This window comes from Barbus barbus (assembly GCF_936440315.1).
Source record: "Barbus barbus genome assembly, chromosome: 29".
Taxonomy (NCBI): domain Eukaryota; kingdom Metazoa; phylum Chordata; class Actinopteri; order Cypriniformes; family Cyprinidae; genus Barbus; species Barbus barbus.
Genome location: NC_136757.1, coordinates 13,574,113 through 13,598,011, shown reverse-complemented (window position 1 = coordinate 13,598,011; position 23,899 = coordinate 13,574,113). Strand labels below are relative to the sequence as shown.

Below are 23,899 nucleotides of genomic sequence, written 5' to 3'. Positions count from 1 at the left end.
CAGGATAAAATGAACAGCTTGCGGGATCCCATGTGGAGGAAGATGGAGAAGCACTGTGGCAATTTTCAAATACACCCATCAATAACAAGCTCCTGTCCGCATGTGTGTTCATACTCTCACAGCAGAAAAGGATGAAGTGTATCATACAAAAATAAAAGGTCTTCTGCAAGTATCAGAAAACCAGAGAACTGCTCAGCAGGGCTGGAGGGCATTTGTTCACATTCACAGACGACGACGGTGAAAATAAGGCCCCCCATCAGTGAAGGTACACGCATCACATTCAAGTGAGCACTTGAAACGCAGACAGAATGCTAAACACCCAACTCGACCGCTTCAAAGGCTTGTTATCTGTTTCATTCTTGGCCCCGTGGGTATGCCATACCTGTACAAGATGGATGAGGGTAGTGAGGATGGCACAGCGGAGCATGTTGTGTTCTTCAGACTGTTTCCAAAGAAGAGGAAGGTACTGAACCAAGCAGCCCACGTATGGTCGAATCTAGAAGGGGGGGGGGGTCAAGCACTGATCTAAATTGCAAAGGAGCACATACTAAATAAATGTTTGTTTGACCTTGAATGTTTCAGATTAATAAAAAGGAAAAAAAAAAAAATCTGAAAACAGGTCAATAAATAATGACTATAATGCTAAAAATTCAATTTTTTTCCGAGAGATCTTTTTTTGTGGCAAGTCAAGAGCCACTTCAGTCTTAGTAAGCACTGTGTTGCAGGTTTTTATTTTATGCTGCTCTTGCATTATTCTGCCCTGCGATTTGGTACAATACGAACAATATTCCATGAATTATTCCTATGGATTTGGAATCTCTGTCTGAATCCTCTCTCACATCTCTCTCCTGGTCTATTTTGCAGTGGTGCATTAAAACTTTTAATATTAGCATCCTAGTTGGAATGCTTCTCCAGCAGAGAGAAAAAATAAATAAATCAGAATAATGTCATCAAAATACATCTTATTTACATACAAATGTAAAACTCATCAGTGCTTCCAGTGTTGACTTAATGATACTTCACATGTAAATTTCTAACATATTTAACACTTTCACATTGCAATTGAATGCAGTAGTTTAGTAAACATTTAGAAAACATTGTGTTGTTTGCTGTCAAGCTCCTAGCATTTTGGTGCTTTATCAGCATTTTCTTCTCCTCAAAGGAAACATACACCGCAAGCAGTCTGTCACGGTGCACAAACCACTGATGACAGTAATTGCATATCTTAAAAAAAAGAAACATGCCGAAATTAACTGCAAAATATTTAGTAAATTAATCTGATCACACTGCCAACTTGAACCTTTAAATATAATGTTAAGACCTGCCTGCACTACAAGTAGGGTTTTCACAAAGATCTTACATAGATGTTTTCTTTTTTTTTTACTGCTGTGCTTTTAAGACATAACAACATTACATGTAAAACGAGCAAAACAAATGTGCTGAATAAAAAAAAAGTTAATTGCAACGTTATTTCTCAAAATTACAACTTCAGATATTGCAATTGGAAGAAATAAAGATGCAATTGACTATTTTTTAACTCTAGGTTAAAACGGCTTGAACAGATTTTAATTGTTATTGGTTCTTGTAATTGTGATTTTAGATCTCACAGTGTGACTCTTTCTAATTTTAAACTTTCTCTCACTATTAAGCAGAAGCAGGCAGAAAGATGCTTCCCTCAATGTAAGACTGAAATGATAAGGGATTGTTTTCACAAGAAACTCTTTCTCTTTAAAATGCTGCACATCCCTAATGCTAGGATCCTTCGGAAGAAAATGCAGAGCTGCAGGTGCTACACAGAGACAGGAACTATGAAAAACTTTCATATTTTACTCTTATATTGCTAGTTCTTCTAACAGTATCTACCCAACATTCTGTGATTTCTGATTATACAAGACATGATCATACAATAGGCATAATTTTAGCTCACAGGCATCACTAAAGTGGATGATCATGTGTCAACGTTTTAGTTAAAAGGTGAACATTCAGAATGACACATTTTTGCAGATTAGTTTCAATAAATGGTCATTTTAAACTTGGGAGGAAGTTACTTGGGAGTTCTGAAAGTTAAAGTATGTTTTCATAGTACAATGACCTCTTATTCCAAAATATCAAGAACAGTATGATTCCTCATGATACAATATTTTTAACTGAGGGAGAACTGTAAATATGTGATCAAACTAAGAGAAATTACAAATATCTCCCAAAGATTTGAATAGAAGTCTTGAGCCTAAAACATTCCACACCTTTTAAAATGGGACAGCCAGTTGAGATTTCATACCATGAGTGACATAAGCTTTAACAAAAGGTGAAAGGAGCTAAGCTCTGGCAAGAGGAACTTATGACAAAGCAGTTAAAGATCAAGGAGAGTATGACGGAAAAGCCATTATTTCAGTAGCGAAAAAGGTAAAAAAAAAAAAAAAGAAATGTCAAAAAGATGTCAAAAGATACATTTCTGAGCTCATAATGATGGAAAACGAGAATACATTTTCTCCTAAGGTGGTACGGCACATTTGCATGAACCAAAAAATGTATGGACGTGCTGCATGAAAACGCTTTCATATTTAATACTGGTGATTTGACTAATCTTTAAGCTGAATATATGCTCCTACAGGGCAATACCGAGGAGCACTAAATCATTCGATAGGGCATTAAATATCTCTTGTGCTGCGCAAAGTTGACATGGAAGGTTACTCCCAACATACACACGGTACGACCGCCTGTAATTTATGCACGTTTAATCACGAGCTTTGCATTCTAACATGACTAAAATAAATGTAATTCATCAAATGGCTCAGAGTCAAGGCTCATGCAATAGCTAAAGGTTATTTTCAAAGCAAGTCGTGCCCTTGTCCTCAGTCAGCATGGTCTGGTAATGATATGACATCAATATGTGTCTTTCAATGTGCAAAAACAACAAATAGTGGCCTGAGGAATATCTGGAAAAGCAACTGATTTTAGAGTCAAGATTGAACCCGGTGCATTCGGATGACTTAATTTGATTTCTCGGAAGGGTTGAAGCTCACCTGGATGCTGACTCTCTTGATGACGCAGGAAATAACGTGGAGAACTTGCATTTGGTGTCGCATTCGTTGACCTGTTGCAAAAGCTGGAACAACAGCCCGAATATAGATTCCAAGTACTGAAAAGGAATAAAAGACTTGCTAATGAAGACTCAACAGATTAAATGCAATGACCAGTGTTGGGGAAGCTACTCTGAAACTGTAGTTTGACAAGCTACAAGCTACTCGTAAGTTAAAGTAGTTAAACTACAGTCAAGCTATCCTTTTGGAAAAGTAGTTAGCTACACTACAAGTTACTATCAAAAAGTAGCTAGCTACATTTAAACTACTTTTTATTTTTGTGAACAACGTATATTATAAATAACTGAATAAGTGTCTGAGGAATGTAAAATAAAATATTTAGTGTTTAAAACAATGCAATACAATTATGATTTCAAAGAGTATTGTTTTATTACACACAACACTCAAATATCTCAGACTGTTACAAAAAGTGTAACCTTTACTTGTCGTTTCTTTGAGAGACATGAACTTGGACAAATAAGGCCATGGGTAATTAACGTTAGTTGTTTCTCCATCCTCCAAATCTGCCGCCAGGTCTTGCTCCATCATGGATAATATGGGTGTGTCAACCCACTTCTGTACGTCAGTGAACTGTTAGCCGCAAGATGCGTGATTAAACAACAGGTGGCGGTAATGGCAAAAAATGAGTTTGTAATCTAACAAGAAGAATATCCTTGCATCGCGCTGATTCGCGCAGGCTCGACAAAACGCAATGTAGCTTTTGCTCGCGCTACACCGCTACTTGCTGCAAAAAGTAGTTAGCTACTGGAAAAGCTACACTGTTTAAAAAGCAACTGAGCTACTGCCAAGCTACTGAAAAATGTAGTTAAGTTAGTAGCGTCGCTACTTGTAGTTAACTACTCCCCAACACTGGCAATGACGTCAACATGATCAAAACGACCAATCTTACCGGTAAGAACTGCTCAGTTCTGAACTCGAAGTCATCCACAGGTAAGGCTGAGTTAAGTGTAATGACTGCAGGTGAGAAGCAATGACCTCTTAAATACACATGATTATCTGACATGCAGATGAATGAGGATGAGAGTGATTAAAGTAATCATACGACGCCATGCAAACAAGTGGGAGTTGTTGAATGGCTACGGGTTAATAGGCAAACTAATTACAAGAGTGCTTAAATGCATCCAATTAAAGCTGACAAATGACCAGCCTGGTGTTAAGTCTGTAAACTACGGCAGGCTTAGCATCACTCAGAGGAAAGGATATCCAGCTTTAGAGTTGTGGCTGTTTCGATGCGAACCTGAAACAGATAAAAATTGCATTATTATACAAAACTTAATAAAGCATGATCTGGGCTGTGAAGTATGAAATTTTAATGCTGAAGTGTGTAGCTTCCACACCACTAGTGACACCAAATTAAATGGAAATAATGATTCAGAGATTCCACACCTTCTGAACAAAAGCATTTCTGAGAGATTTTTTACTGATTCATCATTACCGGATTTATAAAATAATTTTATTTCAAAGGACATTAATATTAATTAACATTTTCATGATTTTTCCTTGACGTCACGATTGAAGGCAACAATTTGAATTAGTTTATTATTACTAGATTTTTTTTTAATAGCTGATGAAATATGTGAAAGCTGACTAGAATTATTTTTCTTCATTATAAACATTTCCATGAGTTTTCCATAACTGGAAATCAGAAATCAATAATGGTAGGAACCCAAGTGTTTGCATACACCATGTTTCTTTCTTTAAGAAATTCATTAAATTATTTCATTCAGTAATATCTTGATTGAATTAATCAATAGTGAAAGTGAGGCAATTATACACCCAGTTTCACAGACAAGGCTTAAGCTAGTCCCAGACTAAAATGCATGTTTGAGCTGTCTAAACCGAAAATATCTTGCTCTGACATATCTTAATGTGTCAAGATGCACACCTTAATGTTTTCTTCTAAGGCATTTTTGTAAAAGTTGCTTAAATATCTTAATTTAACTAAGGTCTAGTCCTGGCTTAAGCTAAGCCCCGTTTGTGAAACTGGGCCATAATATTACAAAAGATTTCTCTTGAACTTTCAATTCATCAAAGACTCTTGGAAAAAAAATTCTATGTAATTATCTTAAAATGATTAAAAAATACCAAATATTACCAACATTTTTGAACGGTAGTATACGCGATTCCCCAAGACCTCTACTCTACCATTGCTTTCGCCCCATCCCCATCAGTCAAACATGTAGTTCCACCCAAAACTCAGGTGGTCTGCCAACCTCTGGCTTGACCAGAGTACACTGCGGCCCACTTCAGGACGTCTGCATACAGATGGCTTACTTATAGTTTTCTCTGCACACTAAACTGGGCTAGGCAAAACTATTTTACACACTTCACCTCCAAAGAACTCTTTTAAAGGACAGCCATTAATTTAACCTTAAATCAGTGTGGTACATGTTGACAAGAGACCTCTAAGCCTACTCAAGTTTCCTCAACATATAAATCTTGAGAGTTAGCCTGTAACCAAAACAAAATTAACATCATTAAAAGGTTGTGCCGGAATGGGATAACGGAGGAGCCTGAGGGTGTTAGCAAGGATTGCATAAAGAGTACGACTCAAGCAGGTGGCTAATGACAGACCCCACCACCCTCTCACAATGATCTATTACACAGGCTGATGGGACAGCATGCTGTGCTCCATAAACGGGTTTATAACGAGCTATAGCAGGAGATGATGAAATTTCCCCAACACATCAAACTTAATGATCAAGCAATTTTCTGAGTAATAGCCAAGGGCCAAGAGCAATTCGTTTATTAAGTAGTTAACTGACAAAGACCCAAGCTGACAACAAAGACATTTTGGTTTGGTTTGGTTTGGTTTTTCATCTTCGGATAGTTCTTTCATTTAAAGTCTGTTTACAACTGGCAGCTGCTTTGTTGCATCACCAATGGTCGCTGTCGTTCATGTTCATGGAAATGCTGGAAACTCTCAATTTTGATATATACTAAAGAAACACCACAACTACAGGAAACTAACCTTAAACCAAACCCTAACCCTATAATAAGTACATGCAGTGAGCTAATATTACTCAGTACATAATTTAATAACTACACTGTAACAGGGAAACAAGGACACCTTATTAAAATAAAGTGTAACCAAATAATTCTTGTTAGATGAATGAAAGCATGTTAGATGACAGTGTGTGATTTCAGATACAGAAACTGTCAGTGTGAACAGCCCATAAATCTCTAGGGGTCTACAACTGTACTCGTAGAAGACTGTAAGAGCAGCGCTGCACAGGTGGTACAGTTTGCACTTCATTTACGCTCCTATTTAGTCACCAAATTAGACACCCAAAAACCTGCTATTTTCTAAGCACTTTCATTGCTAAATGACAGGTTGTAAAGCATGTAACTACCAGAAACAATACGTCAGCTGGAAAAAAAACATGTCGACCATTATAGAATTCAATCCATTTCATTGAAATGGGTTTAAGGAGGGCTTACACATTCTACAGAGGAATAAAAGCAGAGATAAGCAGGGCCGCCTTCTCTCTTAGAGGCAACTGCAGCATAAAACATCAAACAGCGGCTGAAAATAAAGCACTTTGCTCCCTGCCAGAGTACAGAGTGCTCGGCCAGTAGATATGAGAGAATTATGAGTGAGGAGATGGGATTCTGTGACAGTAACTCTTTAACGAGGTAGACGTCTGCCTGCAGATGTCGGACGGGTCCATGTGCTACCTGGCCAACCAGAGCAGTCGATCAACATGGGTGTGCTCACCCAAAGGTTCTGCCCGCATCACTGTTATCAGTCTGCTCAGTTTGCCTCTGTTACGAATATGAATGTCTAATCCTGCTTTCTTGTGGTCGTCTGAATAGAGAAGCTGTTGAATAATAGCTATTAGTCTCCACAAGCAATCGCAGAAGACACAGTTGCCGCAGTAATTCCCCCACAAGACTTCCCACGCAAACACAGATCCATGAGTCGTGCATTTTTCACAGTTTTTGGTTTTAGCTACAGTTTTTGTGCTTTGAAGAAAACGTCCCATCAATGTAGTCAATATTCGACATGTTATTTTCACACGTTTCAAAAATGGCTTAAAATGACAAACAAACCAATTTTTTTACCAAATGCATATGAAATAAAAAAATACCTAGTCTTTAAAAAAAAAGCACTTCATGAATCCATAATGTTTTACAGATCCACAAAATTTTCTACAAAAGTCATAATTACCAACAATTTTTATTTTGTTTCATATTTCATTAAGTGCTTCATTGATATTGTCATCCCCTTGGTAACGAAATATACTTTCGATTAAAATTTTTGAAAAATCGTCACAAAATACATACAAAATTAATTTTAACAACTGTTATAATAATGTAAGCAATGTGATATAAATACAATATGTTAATAAAATGTGATAATATAATAGAATGCAACAGTAGCAGCTCTGGACCGTAGATTTAGGTGAACCGTAACGTATTGTCTTGGTCTGGAGCGACATAAGGTAATGTGAAATAAGCGGAGCAGTCTCAAAACTGCCCAATATCCTCAACCACCACCTGTGTGCAGCATCCACCTGATGCGACGGCAGCCATATTGCACCAGAACGCCCACCACACACCAACTTACTGGTGGAGAGGAGACAGAATGATGAAGCCATTCAGAATATGGGGATGATTAGGAGGCCATGATGGTCAGAGGCCAATGGGCAAATTTGGCCAGGATGCCAGGGTTATACCCCTACTCTTTTTTTGAAGGACATGGGATTTTTAATGACCACAGAGAGTCAGGACCTCGGTTTAATGTCTCATCCGAAGGATGGTGCTTGTTGACAGTAGTGTCCCCGTCACTATAATGGGGCGCTAGAACCTACAAAGACTACAGGGTGATCACCGCCTGCTGGTCTCTCCTGCTGCACCTCTTCCAGCAGCACCTGGTTTTCCCTGCAAGTCTCCCATCCAGGTACTGACCAGGCTCAACCCTGCTTAGCTTCAGTGGGCAACCAGTCTTGGGCTACAGGGTGATATGAAAACTTAGTATCATTTTACATGCCGACTGAAGCTTGCAATCAAATTTAATATGTCCCACGCATTTTAATATATTTTAAAACCTACACTTTTTGCCTGGAAGACCTATCGTTTCATAACGCCATGTGACCATTGATAATATCGAGACAGTTTTGCTATCACGATATTGATAATATCGTTACCAGTGGCGGCTGCTGGTCTTTCAAAGAGGGGAAGCTCATTTTCGGCCTACATCATAAAAATTGTCCATTTATTTATACGTAAATTCTGCCCTACGTTCCCAGCAGTACATTTTCTTTGTCACAGCACTTCCAGTCAGCCAGCTAACTTTGTCATACCAGGAGAGCTGAAAAGACCAGTTACTTTTCCCTATCTTTTGCACTAAATCAATCTTCGGTGTTGATCTGCCCTGCTGTTTAATTCTAAGTTTCTCCTCATAAGGAAGACTTTCAAATGGCTTCGCCAAAATCAGTTCGACAATATTAGCACCGTCTGCCATCGTGTGCAGTTTGCTAGCTGGCTAGTTCACCCCTACGACACTAGACTAGCCTACTGTATGAATGAATGAATGAACAAACGATCTAAAAAAAAAGATATTAAACTCGACGGAGGAAATGTGGGAATTAGGTTAAACTGAAACAAGGAATGTGATGTATAATTGTGTGAAATGTATGATGAAAATTGGCTAGCAATTTCGCCAAGAAAATACCAAGAAATAGGTTGCAGCAGTTTGTCTTTTGATTACACTTGCAAAGTCCGCTATCGGACTAAGCTCGAATAGCTTCAGCATCAGCGACTTTTTATAGTACAAAATCGCTGTCAATCAAAAGGAGATGCACTCTTTCTACAGACCCTCCAATCATCCCGCAGAAGCCCGGAGTCCAGGCCAGCCCACTCCTCCATTCACCCCCAGAGACGCTGAGCGTCCGGGGGCGGGACATAATCGCAGCATTTATCCAATGACAGTCTAGTTTTGAAACACTGAAAAAAACTGTTCAAAGCAGCCCCACTGAAGTCAATGGACGCTAGGCTTCAACAGGGAAATACACTGTGACGCTACGGGAATGTAAGAGAAGGAAATCGAGTCAGCCGACCTGCTATATGTAGCTGATTCTGAACGAACTCGTTTTTGAGATGAACGTGTTCTAACGCATTTTTAGTCAATAAAATGTTACCACAATAGTATATATTTGACCATTAATTTTTTGACATTACAGGGGAAGCCGAGCTTCCCTTGCAGTCTTAAAGAAATCCCCACTGATCGTTACATCCCAAGTGAGTTGGCAAAGTGGTTTAGTTTCCTGGTATTTCATCTTAGGCAGCTCAGTCTCTTTTCATTTTTTCCCCCCTAAACACATTTTTAATAACGCGGTGTTATTTTGTTCTCCTTATATTTTCAAAAAAATGTTTTAATTTAAATAATTTAATCTATTTTGTCATGACAATTCTTTTCAGCTTATTTTCATTATTGCTGACAAAATCAAAAACCTCATTTTGAGTCAGCAAGCTTGTTGATGAGATAAACATTACAATATCCATAATAACTGATGATACAAAACAAAAACAGTGGCATGGATAATCTGACATCAAAACAATAAAGAGAAGGTAGTTTTTCCCCAGTGCAATTGAGGGATGCTGAACAAGTGTTCAGTATCTGCAAATACAAGCTGCATATATGTATGAGGGTGCGTGCATATGAAAGCGATTAGTCTATTCTTTTCAAGCTGACAAACCATGAAATAGAAGTAGCCTGATCTCATTTCCTTTGCATAATAGAGTTCGGGCAACGTTGATACATGCAAGATAAATGATCTACTGCTATGTTGAAAGCTCCTGGAGGCACAAGAGCTCCTCTGTCTCCAACTCTGGTGAGGTCCCTTATTTCTGAACTGGTCAAACGCTGCACATTTTTTGCACACACCTAACCATTCAGTGCTATTGACTAGCTGTCTTGTTGGGCCTAGGATAGAGGTCAATAATTAGAAGACCACAGCTGACGTCCACCCAGAGAAAAGTCATTGAATAAATGAATATAATGAAGTTTAAATAATTATAAACGTATATAACTTTCCCCTTTATGTTTCAAGTCTGAGACAAAAACCTTCAGGTTTAAGGCTTGATTTAGTTTTTAATTTACACACATATATAAAAACATAAAATAATTATCTTCTCAAATCAAACACACGAGAGAGTTTATTCTCAACATTTTCTTTCAACTTTTTTTTTCTTGAACTTTAACGAGTTTATTTCCACATTATAAAGACTTTAATCTCAAGATGGTTTTATTTTTTTATTATTATTGATTGGACCTAATCCTCTTCCATACATCTGCATCTATATTATAACAAAACGTCTCAGGTTACGTATGTAACCATGGTTCCCTGAAGGGAACGAGACGCTGCGTCGAAACGCATATGGGAACACCTTCAGCGTGACCAGGCTCTGAATATGATGTGTAATCAGTCAAACAAGGGCGAGGCGTCACGGGCGGGGTGACGTCACGACCAGGAAGCATATAAGCACGTGCGGCGGAGCCGGCTTCAGCTTCAAGTCATGAAGCAAGCGCTGGCAGTGATGCCGGAAGTGTGGCAACGCGACGCAGCGTCTCGTTCCCTTCAGGGAACCATGGTTACATACGTAACCTGAGACGTTCCCTTCCAGGAACTTCAAGCTACGTCGAAATGCATATGGGAACGAGATACCAACGCCGCCAGACTGACAAGTCCCTGCCTGGTGTCAGGACGAAAGGACAGAGGAGCCGGGAGTGGCTCGGATGTCGAGGTCATAGAACCTAACGAAAGTCAGAGGCGTGGACCACCCAGCTGCGTTGCAGATGTCCTTCATGGAACACCTGCCCAGAAGGCCTTGGAGGCCGCCACACCTCGGGTTGAGTGCGCTCTGACTCCCACCGGCGGGGGGAGCTCAGAGGCCTCGTATGCCAAAGCCATGGCACCCACAATCCACCTACTAAGAGGAGGGCTTCGTAGCAGGAAGACCCCTCTCAGGCGGACCATAGCACACGGGCAGCTGGTCCGCTTTCTCCACAGGGAGGACCTGTGGATGTATGCGTCTAGTGCTCGCACTGGACACATACGGTTGTGCTTCTCCTGGTCTGGCTCCCCGAAGGGAGGAGGACAGAAGGCCTGCAGTACGACCGGCTGTGGAACGACCGATGGGACCTTCGGAACATACCCCACGCGGGGGTAGAGGAATACTTTCGCCGAACCGGGCGCAAAGTGAATAGAGGCCGTAGTCAGGGCCTGAAGGTCACTCACCCTCCTCAGAGAGGTGATAGCTAATAAGAAAACGGTCTTGATAGTGAGGAGTCTCTCAGTTATCTCCTGAATGGGCTCGAAAGGTGCATTGCACAGAGCCTCCAGAACCACAGCCAGATCCCACGTAGGGACGAGATCGTACCGGAGGCCTCAGCCTCAGCGCACCACGGAGGAAACGTGTAACCAGGGGGTGTCTACCCACTGCCTGGCCACCGGTAAGGGCGTGGTATGACGAAATAGCTGCCACGTAGACCTTAACAGTGTAATGGGTTACCCCTGCGGAGAAACGGGCCTGCAGGAACTCCAGTACTGCACCAACGGGGCAGTTGACTGGGTCGAGCTGGCGGTCCCCGCACCAAGAAGTGAAGAGCCTCCACTTCAAGACGTACAGTTTCCTCGTAGAGGGAGCTCTGGATTGGAGGATGGTCTCGACAACCTCGGTTGACAGACCGGAAGCTATGAGCTGTGCCCCCTCAGGGGTCACATGCCAGGCTGCCAAACAATCTACTAAGGGAATCAGTCTCTCGAGACTGACCTCTGGTGTTAGAGAAGAGGCCAGACCGCTGCCTCGCTGCGGCGCACCGGCAGGAGACGCGTAATCTGGCGGCTGAGGCGAGTTTCTCGGCTCCGCGCTGCCGGGCGGACAAACCTGAGAAATATACTCGCTGGGACCGGCTGTGCCCTGGAACAGCGGCAGGGTCAGCAGACAAGTCCCTGGAGGGCACCGAGGGGAGACGGTCACCGTGTGCCGCGGTGTAAGCCGCTCCACCCCAGTAGGGGTCGTCCTCCGTAGTCCTGGGGCTCACCCGTCAGGACCTCTGAACGAACCAGACCCAGCAAGGCAGGACCCAAAGAGACACATTCGGCAGCTCGCTGCCCAATGATCTTCTAAGGGAATCAGTCTCTCGAGACTGACCTCTGGGTTCAGAGAAGCGGCCAGACCGCTGTCTCGATGCGGCGCACCGGAATGAGACGCGTAATCTGGCGGCTGAGGCGAGTTTCTTGGCTCCGCGCTGCCGGGCGGACAAACCTGAGAAATATACTCGCTGGGACCGGCTGTGCCCTGGAACAGCGGCAGGGTCAGCAGACAAGTCCCTGGAGGGCACCGAGGTGAAGTGGTCACCGAGTGCCGCGGTGCAAGCCACTCCACCCCAGTAGGTGTCGCCCTCCGCAGTCCTGGGGCTCGCCCGTCAGGACCTTTTGCGCGGGGAGCTGGTATGCGGAGGAGGCTGCGCCCGCCCAGCAGCCACCTGAGTTTAGAGAGCGCGCATACCCTCTGCCCACCAAAGATGTTGTAAGCAGAGCAGGAGCCTTCAAAGGCGATGCCGTAGAGAGAGACAGATAGCTCGCAAGCGTCTGTTCAACACGCGGCATCGCCGCATACCTGCGCTCATTCAGTTCCCGCGGGAACGAATGGCCGGGACGAAAAGATTTCACCCGCAATCTCGACACCTCGGTGAGGAGATCGGGGAAAACGGAAGGCTCCTGTGTAGAAGTAGCTCTCTGGGGCGAGAGAGGCGGGGAAACCTCGTCAACGCTCGTCACATTAACCTCCTCGGAGGACGCAGCGTCAAGCCCTCGTCTCGGGGGAAGAGACCGCTTCCGAACCGAGAGACGGGGCGCCAGATCAGGCGCGGGAGGAGATAGGGACATGCCCGTCTGACTCTCGCCAGCCAGATCAGCCTTTTTCTCTTTTTTTTTTTCTCTCTGCAAGCCCCGCGAGCGCAGCCGCCGCTCTGCCTTTTTTTTTTCTCTCTGATTTAAAGGCAGAAGCGGGACCGGCTTTATTCATTTTATGCTTGTGCAAACACTGCAGCTTACAAAGCTCATAGTTATATCATATTGGGGTGACAGAGGCGGCGAAACCTCGTGAACGCTCGTCACATCAACCTCCTCAGAGAAAGAGAGACGAAGCATTGAGCCCTCGTCTCGGGGGAAGAGACAGCTTCCACACCGAGAGACGGGGCGCCAGATCTGGCGGATACGGGAGGAGATAAGGACATGCCCGTCTCACACTCGCCAGCCAGATCAGCCTGCGAGCCCCACGAGTGCAGCCGCCGCTCTGCTTCGGCAGCAGCGGGACCGGCACCGCGTGGGGAGTTCGCGAAGGCTCCCTTCTCGAAGAGAGCCCTCCGGGTGCGGAGACCGATTTTGCGTGCTCCGCACCCAGGCAGACCACGCAAAAATTGTGTGTGTCCTCGCTCGTGATATAGCGAGGGCAAGGATGCACACACGACTCAAAACGTGGTCTGAAAGCTTCACCCCTGAGCTTGCCCTTGGCTTTGGCATGATACTGAATGCTTTCCACTTAAAACTAGGACAAACAACAGTAAATAAGACTGACACACACAGAGCGCTTCGCTGAATGACAAAAAGCTGAAGCCGGCTCCGCCGCACGTGCTTATATGCTTCCTGGTCGTGACGTCACCCCGCCCGTGACGCCTCGCCCTTGTTTGACTGATTACACATCATATTCAGAGCCTGGTCACGCTGAAGGCGTTCCCATATGCGTTTCGACGCAGCTCGAAGTTCCTGGAAGGGAACAAAATATATTAACATATAGATTACATACTGGACCATTTTGGGTCTGTGATTAACCGGAATACCTTGGATTTACTGTATAGGACACAAGTAAAATGTTCCTGCTAAACACATTCTGACAAACAAATATAACTTTAATTGGTTGTTAATAAAATTGCCACTTACACAAAGTTAGAATCTGCAACCTCTCACACTGAAATCAAAACCACAACATGCCATTATTTGAATGGTGGTTGACTGGCCTATAATGAATTTCTAGACTCGTGGAGCTTTAATTGAACCCAATAAATTACCAATGGGTTGTTTTATAAGCAGAAGGGTCAAATCTCCAGAGTTGTTGATATGTTGGAGCCGTGTTAGAGTAGTTCGTCTTTGCCTGGAGCCTCCGGGCCCCGCGGCAACTGTCAAGACTACTCACACCGTACGTCTGCACACTGACATGACAGCACCTCTAGAGCGCTGACGGCTCACCTCGCTCATAGAGATGTTTGTGGAAAACTATGAATGTAGAGCCCGCTAATTTACAGAAAGTAAAGTCTGTTTAGTAACCATTTGCGTTGCGTGCTGGTTAAAATGTGTTTTGGTTACAGCTGCAGATAAAAACTGTGGCCAAAAGTTACATTTAAATTATTAGTTCACCCAAAAATAAAAATTCTATACATGGCACTGTGTTCTTACAGTACATGCAAGCAGTAAAACTGTTTTCAAAGAAACTGCAGATTTACAGCAAAATAAGCTTGAAGATTTAACTCTTGCAAGAGAAGAAATCAAAATGTAATTTTATTACAGTTAAGTAAATACAATTATTTGTATAACTATTAAAATAATTAAAAGAACTATTAATTTTTCATTTATATATATTTTTTTACAATGCAGTTTAATTTATTACTGTCTTGGGGATTTAATTCTTTGGCTTTCTAAAACACCAGTGTCAAAGTGATGTGGACTGAGACACAATGAACTAAAAAGAAGTTTGAGTCCACTTTAAAGTCTTGTAAAAGTCTTCATACTTTGTTCAAGCAGGGGGTTGGGGCTTTTAATTTTTCCCAAAGTTCTCCCAGATCGATGCATTTAAATGTAAAAATATACAATATTTTCTTCCAAGGTCCATCAAAGTCTGTGGGAAACACTGCAATGGGGTTCAAAACAGCAAAATTGGACTCTAATAACTTTCACAGCATGAAAATAGCTTCTTTTGTGTACCGAAGAAAGAAAGAAAGCCATACAGGTTTGGAATGACATGAGGGTCAATAAGTAATGACAGAATTTTCATGTTTGGATGTACTATCCCTTTAATGCTACACCATAAAAATGCTGCTCCCAATGTAAGGAGCCAAAATTAAACGATCTCAAGAGATTCCCCTAGAAAATAAGCCCCAGTAGGCTGATGAAATGCTATAAACGCCTCAGGTTTTGCATCCATATTGCTCTGTTGCCATTTGAGACTCACCCCTGAGACGTGACAACATTTCAATGCCTGACACGTATGCGATGAAATGTGAAATACATTAAATGAATATCTCATCGGCCTTCCCAGTTTGCTCCGTTTTCCATCGTTTAATAATATTTGTTCACCGTTCCCTCTCTGGATGGGTCAGGCTGAGTGAAACGGAGCTGGGTTTTTACTCTGTTTGATAAGTTGATATTAAACATGTAAACTTTATTTGGATTCCCTGTCACAAGAACCTACCAGCTGCATAGCTGAAGGAGATTTAATAGTGTTTGGTGAGCCCGTGGTTTGCCTCGTTCCAGCGGTCTCTGACTCCAATTTCCCGTGGCACCCAAGTAAATACATACACAACCACCCAAGCAAGTGTGCTCGGCGGGGAGCTCTTAGACATTTGAACAGCATGCTAATGGTCTGTCATCTCCCCAACTTAAATATTTAAACTGGATCTGCTGAGCCTGTGAAGCCTGCAGGGGCGATATGATATGAGAGAGTGGGCCGCACATCGGCAATGGTGCTTAGACTACACCGGCTTCCATAAATACAATGAACAGATCAATGAGTAAATAAGAACATAGTAAGGTCGGGCAGTATGACGGCGCAAACAGCATGATGTCAGAAAAATCAACATGGATTATGAATGGGCAGGACTGCGTTACACTATTTACATGCTATTTGAGAGAAACATGGAATATGAAACTACAGAGTGGGACGTGTCCAAAATAATTAAAGAAAATAAGATGCTTGCACAATTTTAAATTTGTGAAACTCGTCACATTAATTTTGGATAGTCTTTAAAAAAAATTGTGTGAAAAATTGCGTCAATAATATAATTTCTAATTAAAAAATGCAATTTAAAAAAAAATTAAAGTAGAAACATTTTAGCTAGTAGTCTTAGATTTTTACATTTACATTTAATTTCCTGCAAAAAATAAATATGTTGTGATTTATGCGGTTACCATAATATAAAACTATGCATACAACGATATAAGATTGAGCATACTGCCCACCCCTAGTATATATTCATCTTCATGCTAAATGCTGCACAGTTTTCTTTCTCCGCCAGTACTATGATGACAGAGGTGCATACTGTGCCGTAATCCATGCCTTAAATGTAAATGTAATCAAGCCAGGAATGGACAACAGGTAGGAGTTAAACCTAAGATAAAATGCTTGGATGATTTCATGCTGCCGTCCCTATTTTAGAATGCAGCATTTCATAGCCAGCGACTGCCATCACAATTCCAATCAGGTTGAAGGAAATGAAAATGATTTGTGGATCATCCTTCACCTTGAACGTTTGAAGAAATCCCAAAAACACTTCTGTGATAATTTTCCTCTCTCTCCATCACCAAACGAATGTGTCCACTCCTCTGCCAGCTGATAAAGCCTTCATTCCATTTTCAGACTCCGATAATACCAACATGAAAGGATTCTCACCAACATCTGTCTGCATAAGGTGAATTCCAATAGCTATTGCTGAAATCCTAGAGGCATATAAATATATTTTTACCATATTAAAGGTAAAAACATTACGGATGTGCAAAACTAGATATTTTCAAGCAGTTTGAGACAGATTTTAGATGGCTAAAGAACTCCATCTGTTGAGTACAAAGACCAACAATTAAAAACCCATCACATTAACTGAAGGAGATTCAACAAATGAACAATTTAGTGCAATAAAAATTATTGATATTTAGCCTATCCCAGTCTCCACAAAAGAAAGATTATGCAAAATAATGAGGACATTACTCACAGCTGGGATCTGAGATCAGTCAGTAACTGTCTTGAAATTTATTGTTGAAGGCAATGAATGTGTTACAACCGTGCTGCTCTGATGAGTACAGAAGCTGTGCTGTAATGGTAGGGAATTTAGAGTGCTCTCAGACAGGGTTTTACCTTGCTGACAGTCTCCGTTATCACACTATAGCACAGCATGCTAATATCATCAGCTGGATGAATTCCCTTGAGAAATTTAGTCTCTAAATTAACCCCCCTTAAAGAGCCACCTCTAAAACAAAAATTCGATAAGCTAATAAAACAAAAAATGAAAAAGAAATATCTGCACAGGCTTGATGCAGGCAGTCAATTCTGACAATGCATTTAACAGCATGAACCTACATTTCTGAGTATCCAATGAGAAAAAAAAACTCTATTGAACATCAAACGAATACAAGACTGTACGCTGGGAAAAGTGTTGGAGAGCAATTGCCAAAACAAACTGTAAAAGGTTCTCACAGTGCACATGAAATTGATTTTGAACTGAATGTGGCTAAGCTGTAGACTGGAGGGTGCGTTTGGTCACTGGCAGTCGCATTAGTGATTACCCACTGGTGCTGTTGATTAATGGTGCTGTTCATAAGTCTCTCATTATTTACCGAGACACAATGCGGCTAATCAGAGTCCTCACGCGTTTCTAATTGGGGAAGACAATATTGATTTGAACCAATGGGCGATTTGTCAAGACTAATGCTGAGAAAGCAAGCCAATAATTGGTAATGCTCATTGGAAATTCATGACTGCTCTCCTGCATAACATCACATCAGGGTCGTTAACTAAAACTAACTAAATAAAAAATATAAAATATTAAAAAAAAAATTATTAGCTGAAATAAAGCTAAAATAAAATATAAATATTAGATAAAAATGTATAGAAATGTTGCCTTGGCTATTAACTGAAATAAGCTGAAGCACTAAAATTAATAACTGGAAACAAATAAAATACCCCCCCCCCAAAAAATAAATTTATTAATCAATCCTAAACAGTAATATTTAAGAACAAAAACAAATAAAAATTACAAGAACGCAACAAAAATACTGCATTTAAAATTTTAATTAAAATATAGTTTACTAAAATATTTATTATAATATTCATTAATATACTAAAAATATACAAATTAAAGATAATTAATAATTTCAATATAAACTATAATATTATATAAATAATATTAACATAACACAATTAGATCCACGTATGGTTGTGTGCAATCACTAGCTTGCTTGGGGATTTTCACACTCAACATATTACTTAATCATGGAAATTATATAGATATCATATATATCATACAGATATCATACATAATATCATACAGAAAATAATAAGGTGCTTAATTCCTTTGAGGAAGTAGACATTATGCAATGTGCTTGTCGCTCTTTTCCATGCAAATAAAATGAGAAATGAAGCTTGAAAGCTTGAAAAAGCATCAAGAGAGGATGATAAATGTGGTCAGTGAATCATTCAGACCAGTTTTATGAACTGGACCAATTGATTCTTCAACTGAATAGAATGAATAATTCATGGACCAGACTTTTCTACCTCTCTCGTGAACTTGGTGAGGACAGTTAAGAGCAGGAGTAACATAATTTTGTATTGTTTTATGATAATTTTATAGTGCATTCATATATTTTCTGAAGCTTGAAAGCCTTAGGTTATATTCATTGCGACCGCACAAAACAGAAAGCCCAGCAGATTTGGAATGAATTATAACAGAGTACTAGCGTTTTGGCTGAACTTTCCCTTTAAGAAACCTGGACATCCTGTAAGCTTCACTTACCACAAGGTCGGGGTCCTGCATGAGACTGAGGATGACCTCGTAGAGCAGGGGCCGCAGTTCCGGCTTGAACTTCACTGAGATCCACTGTCCAATCAGCCAGATCACACGCCTTCTGATCAACTTGTACCTAAAAAACAAAAGATGCCAAATTAGTATTCCTGTGCATTGTCCTGTTAATGGTTTAAAAATTCTTCAAAACTTTTTTTTTTTTTTTGAGAAGGAATTGCAGGTGTAAGACACAATATAGAGATAACGTCTGCGAATTGTCTTTTAATCTTTGAATCTTGTATTCAGCACACCTTATACTTTTCTCATTTCCATAAATACTGCACAACTTGAAGGTTTCTGTTCTGTTCTGTTTCCCAGAAGCAAAAATTTTGTAAGGTTAGTTTTCAAAAGGAGAAAAACTTTCTTTGCAGTAACTTTGTTCAGAAAAAAAGAAAAAGAAATAAAACCTGGCATAAATCTAGAATAAAACACTGGGGGCTCTTTGCAAAGACAAGCATATAATAATCATAAATGTACAAAAATTCCAAACATTCCTATGAATGAACATAAAATCCTCATTTAATAAGTGCAAATTATCTTAAAATTATGCACACATGAACGATCGAATGCACTCCACCTACAGAATGCCCACAGATACCTCTATACTGTGAGATTAAATAATTAAAATGCATGTGGAAATTGATTTGAGCGTTACATGTCTTAGAAAAAGCATATATACAGCAGTGAATCCAAGGGCACCTTATATATTTCTAAGTTTAAGCCCACTCAATAACCTAATCAATGGTTCATTTTCATAATCATTGTTATATTTATTCATTGGCCACATTGAAATGCACATCCTTTCCCTATCAAGACATATATTCTTATTAAAGCTTAAAGAGGTTTAGGGTGAACAGCTTGTGGAATATGCATGTGTACATGGCCTTCCTGGCTATTCTGTCCTGCTCTCTGTGTTCTATTTGCACTTTAATCCTCTTTAATCAATACATTTTCATTTGTCCTCAACAATAGGTGACTAAAGTTTGAAGAATGAATTGTAAAATGTAGGTTAATAACTTTTAAATATGAGTCTGCTGCTTTCACCCATCTGTACATTTATTTATGTTTATCAATAACTCTCACTCTCCTCCTCGCTCCACAGTGCGTGCTAGACATCTTACAGATGGCAGTTAGCTTTCACGCCTCAGAATAACTTTTTTATAGATGTCTGCAGATAAATATTATAAATATTAAGAATAAATATAGAGGACATTCAAAATAAGGCTCAAGCAGTAATAAAAAATAATAAATATATCAAAAGCAGCGAATCAGGCTTTTGCTTTTTTTTTTTTTTTTTAAAGAACCTGCATTTCCCACCAAAAACCAGTCCCAGTTTTGAAACGTTTTTGCAGGATCAGTTCTTAAAAGCAAAGCAGGCATGACTCTGAGCCCCGGGGCTCTCTCAGGTCACTGGAGACAATAAAAGAGAGTCTGGGAGGGATCTTTTTTTTTTTTGGAAGAAAATATCTCTGGAGAAACGAGCTGCTATGCCACTGGCATTGATATTTTTTTTTTTTAAAAAATACAAAAAAAAGTAAGGGAGCGTGCCAGGGGTTTAAGCTGCTTTCATCTGCTTGCCAGTGAGCGACAGAGTAATTAGAGCCGATGGTGATAAAAACTTCAGCCTCACACCCGAAACCACCATAACTAATATCACCAGCACCTCATTACATTAACTACAAAGGTCACTCCACAGAGAGATCAAACATATTAGCTAAGCTGCGAGTCATAATGAGTCCACTCTAAGGTAATGACGCATCAAAACATTGTGTTTGCTCTACAACACATGTAGCCAGTGATTACTCTCAGCGGAGCACAGCACAACATATAAAACATGCAAATAAAGGTAAACAGGCCTGCTGCCGAAGGCACTTTACCTTCCTGCTCACTTATTAGTTTAAGGAGTCTCCAAAGAGACCTCATTTTCCTATTAAATCATTTTAATTCAGTTTTAATAGGAATTTATTATGCAGTGTGGCAAGAAGGTTATGAGCTAAAGACAAGAGGACAAGAGGTGAACACAAAAAATAAGAAATTGCAATCTGATTACTATAAATATGTACAAAAATATATAATGTAAAATAATTTAAACCATAAATGCAAGAATTTCACACACACACACACACACACACACACACACACAAGTTTGTTTTTTGTGGTTTATGGGGACTCTACATAGACGTAATGGTTTTTATACTGAACAAACTGTGTGTGCTATTATCCTACACCAACCCTTCACCTATTATTATACATTATTATGCATTTATTATTCATTATTATACATTATTATACATTTATAATACATTTATTATACGTTTATTACACAATTTGTTTATTACACGTTTATTACACGATTTGTTCATTACACGTTTATTACACAATTCGTTCATTACACGTTTATTACACAATTTGTTTATTACACGTTTATTCCACAATTTGTTTATTACACGTTTATCACATGTTTATTACACGTTTATTACACTATTCGTTTCTTACACTATGCATTTATTACACTGTTCATTTATTAGACTATTCGTTTATTACACATTATTCATTTATTACATTATTAATTACATTATAATACATTATTATTCATTATTATTCATTTATTATACATTATTATTCATTATTATTATACATTATTATACAGTATACATTATTATACGTTTATCACACGTTTATTACACGTTTATTACACTATTCGTTTATTACACTATTCATTTATTACACAATTAATTTATTAGACTATTCATTTATAACACATTATTCATTTATTACATTATTCATTATATTATTATACATTATTCATTATTATTAATTTATTATACATTATTATACATTATTATTAAACATTATTATTTATTTATTATACATTATACGTTTATTATTTGTTTATTATACGTTTATTATTCATTTATTATACGTTTATTATACGTTTATTATACGTTTATTATTCATTTATTATACGTTTATTATACATTTATTACAGAATTAGTTTATTACACGTTTATTACAGAATTAGTTTATTACAAGATTATTACACTATTCGTTTATTACACGTTTATTACACTATACGTTTATTACACGTTTATTACACATTTATTATTCGTTTGTTACACGTTTATTACACTATACGTTTATTACACGTTTATTATACGTTTATTACACAATTAGTCTATTACACGTTTATTACACAGTTAGTCTATTACACGTTTATTACACAGTTAGTCTATTACACGTTTATTACATTAAACTTTTATTACAATATTCATTTATTACATTATTATTCATTTATTATACATTATTATATGTTTTTTATAAATTTATTATACGTTTATTATACGTTTATGACACAATTAGTTTATTACACGTTTATTATACGTTTTTTATAAGTTTATTATTTGTCTATTACACATTTATTATACATTTATTATTTGTTTAGTACACGTTTATTATACGTTTATTATTTGTTTATTATTCGTTTATTACACGATTATTACACTATTCGTTTATAACACGTTTATTACAGAATTCGTGTATTACAAGATTATTACACTATTCGTTTATTACACGTTTATTACACTATACGTTTATTACACGTTTATTACACTATTCGTTTATTACACGTTTATCACATGTTTATTACACCATACGTTTATTACACGTTTATTACAGAATTCGTTCATTACAAATTTATTACAGAATTTGTTGATTACAAGTTTATTCGTTTATTACACGTTTATTACACTATTCGTTTATTACACGTTTATTACACAATTCGTCTATTACACGTTTATTACACGTTTATTACACTATTCGTTTATTACACGTTTCGTTTATTACAAGTTTATTTAAACGTCTATTACACGTTTATTACACGTTTAGTAAACTATTCGTTTATTACACTTTATTACACAATTCGTCTATTACACGTTTATTACACTATTCGTTTATTACACGTTTATTATTCGTTTGTTACACGTTTATTACACAATACGTTTATTACACGTTTATTATACGTTTATTACACAATTAGTCTATTACACGTTTATTACACTAAACATATATTACACTATTCATTTATTACATTATTATTCATTTATTATACATTATTATACGTTTATTATATGTTTATTATTCGTTTATTACACGATTATTACACTATTCGTTTATAACACGTTTATTACAGAATTCGTGTATTACACGTTTATTACACTATTCGTTTATTACACGTTTCGTTTATTACAAGTTTATTTAAACGTCTATTACACGTTTATTACACGTTTATTAAACTATTCGTTTATTACACGTTTATTATTCGTTTGTTACACGTTTATTACACTATACGTTTATTACACGTTTATTATACTTTTATTACACAATTAGTCTATTACACGTTTATTACACAGTTAGTCTATTACACGTTTATTATACTTTTATTACACAATTAGTCTATTACACGTTTATTACACAGTTAGTCTATTACACGTTTATTACACTAAACATTTATTACACTATTCATTTATTACATTATTATTCATTTATTATACATTATTATACGTTTTATAAATTTATTATACGTTTATTATACGTTTATGACACAATTAGTTTATTACACGTTTATTATACGTTTTTTATAAGTTTATTATTTGTTTATTACACATTTATTATACATTTATTATTTGTTTAGTACACGTTTATTATACGTTTATTATATGTTTATTATTCGTTTATTACACGATTATTACACTATTCGTTTATAACACGTTTATTACAGAATTCGTGTATTACAAGATTATTACACTATTCGTTTATTACACGTTTATTACACTATACGTTTATTACACGTTTATTACAGAATTAGTTTATTACAAGATTATTACACTATTCGTTTATTACACGTTTATTACACTATACGATTATTACACGTTTATTACACTATTCGTTTATTACACGTTTATTACAC

The 23,899-nt window shown here is 38.3% G+C and overlaps 1 pseudogene across 1 annotated transcript in view; it reads right to left on the bottom strand.

Moving 5' to 3' along the window:
* LOC306849080 (importin-11-like) overlaps positions 1-23,899 on the bottom strand; it is a 259,336-nt pseudogene that overhangs the window by 141,433 nt on the left and 94,004 nt on the right. The window contains exons 15-18 of the transcript in view: positions 18,882-19,012; positions 3,991-4,055; positions 3,024-3,139; positions 383-496 (exon numbers count right to left, since the gene is read on the bottom strand). The product of the transcript in view is annotated as an importin-11-like (transcript). The remainder of the gene's footprint in view (positions 1-382; positions 497-3,023; positions 3,140-3,990; positions 4,056-18,881; positions 19,013-23,899) is intronic.